Here is a 2,278-nt window from a genome sequence, read left to right on the forward strand (position 1 = left end):
ACAATGGGTGTGTGGTCCAACTCTTTCTCTTCGTGTTGTTCATCTCAGCAGAGTATTCTCTCCTCACCATCATGTCCTATGACCGCTACGTGGCCATCTGCCAACCCCTGCACTACGGGACCCTCCTGGGCACCAGAGCTTGTGCTTACATGGCAGCAGCTGCCTGGGGCATTTGCTTCTTCTATGCTCTCCTGCACACGGTCAATACATTTTCAGTGCCCCTTTGCCAGGGCAATGCTGTTCTTCTGTGAAATCCCACACATCCTCAAACTCTCCTGCTCACACTCAGACTACCTCAGGGAAGTTGGACTCATTTTGTTTGGTGTCTCTTTAGCATTTTGCTGTTTTGTTTTCATGGTGGTGTCCTATGTTTGCATCTTCAGGGCCGTGCTGAGAATCTGCTCGCAGCACGGACAGCAAAAAGCTTTCTCCACGTGCCTCCCTCACCTGGTTGTGATTTTCCTCTTTGTCAGCACCTCTTTTTTTGCCTACCTGAAGCCCCCTTCCATCTTTCCCCCATCCCTGGACCTGGTGGTGTCAGTTCTGTACTCGGTGGTGCCTCCAGCAGTGAACCCCCTCATCTACAGCCTGAGGAACCAGGAGCTCAAGGATGCCCTAAAGAGACTGATCACTATATGTTTTTCAGAAGCAATAAACTTCTTGTTTTGTGTGGATGCATTTTACAATTAACTATGCCGGCATCACTGCATTACAGAATTAAGAGTTTCATCCTTGAGCTCTTTTCTAAACAAGTACATAACTCCTGCTTGCTAATTATGAAAAGAGACTCTGACCAGCTGAATATCACTCATGTTGGGAGTTTGTCCGTGAGAATGGACAGATGAGAGGCTTCTTGTACACAAGATGTGCATGGGACTGAATGGGAGAGTGTGATCAAAACAGATCTGGGAAAGTCTGTTCTCCCTGTGTGATAAGAGAGTGACTGAAGGAGCGCATGAGCTAATAACAACCCTGGCTGCATAGTCTGGTCTCTTGTTCGTAACCCACAGACAGTTCTTCTTGCTAAGAAGTATAAATATGTGTGTCTGCCTGCAATAAAGCGAATTCCATTTTCCACCATCTCGGAGTTCGTGCGTACTTCTCCACAAAAGGCGCCTGAACAGGGACATAAAAATCTCCAGAAGTACCCCCCAGTGAGCTGAACGGGGTGATGAATTAACTGATGTGTCCATCCTCGTCTTTCAACAGAGAAACAGGTACGAGTACTGCGACCAGGGGATAAAAAAGGGTCAAAACATGACACGATCGCAGCAATTTCATCATGATGTGCTGATGTGTATTGCGAAGGAGCGAGGGTATAAGATTAGCCCACAGAAAGTGACTCTGTTACTTTGATGGATCGGTCATAATTACTCCTGGTATCCTGAAACAGGATCCTGTGAAATTAAGGACTGGAAACGTGTAGGCGAAGAGCTAACTAAAGCGCAACTTACTGGTCATGACAGTTCACCTGATAATAGAGCGACATGGAAAGTATTGTTTGCAGCATTGTGCTCACTGAAGCCACGCTCTGCTGATGCTGGCTCTGAGAGCAGCGTGGCGAGCACCACGGGCGATTCGGCAGATACTGGTGAAAATTCTGATGCTATGAGCTCACTAATGATTTAATTGACTTAGCACCTACGCTGCTGAAAGTGACTGCAATTGAAACGTGTTGTGTGAAGATTTTGTCCTCTCAAACTGAAAGTGCGGTACAGACTAGCCTGATTAATTTCACCGATTTGCAAGAAGGATTGAGGAGTAGCTATGAGGGAATTGCACAGAGAGCTGGGGATCCGGAGGAGGACGACAGTTCCTTTGATGTTGGTCCTGGCGACCCAGAGACAGATCCCAATCTCTATCCTCCACTCACGCTGATTAGAGCCATGGTGGCACCTGCACCTACTGCTCAGGACGTTTTTGTTACTTCGGGACTTTCAGAAAAAGGAAAGGGGCTGTAAAAATCTGGCTCGCCACTGTGTCAAAATAGAGGTCAAACGAACTCTCTTGTTCCATTCAATTATCAACCTCCACCCTATGCACCCCCTCCCTTATCTTCTCCACAGGTTCGTCCAGCGCTGTCTCCTATTACTAGGGTTCAGATTTGCCTGAAGGGTATTTTAGCTGATCATGATGAGCGTGGTTTCCTTAACACTGACTTTTTTCCTCAGGTAGTTAAAGCTGTGCCAGTAGTTATGCATACGTGGCCAGACGGGACTCAGGCACCAGAATATCAACGAATTTCTGATAGCATGCTGAAAGAATTGTGGCGTACAGT

At 47.1% G+C, this 2,278-nt stretch overlaps 1 pseudogene; it reads left to right on the forward strand.

The window, feature by feature from the left end:
- Positions 1 to 8: 8 nt before the first annotated feature.
- LOC104268585 lies at positions 9 to 690 on the forward strand (annotated as a pseudogene).
- The last annotated feature ends 1,588 nt before the right edge of the window (positions 691 to 2,278 follow it).

This window comes from Apaloderma vittatum, unplaced genomic scaffold (genome assembly GCF_000703405.1).
Source record: "Apaloderma vittatum isolate BGI_N311 unplaced genomic scaffold, ASM70340v1 scaffold14226, whole genome shotgun sequence".
In the NCBI taxonomy this organism is placed as follows: Eukaryota; Metazoa; Chordata; class Aves; order Trogoniformes; family Trogonidae; genus Apaloderma; species Apaloderma vittatum.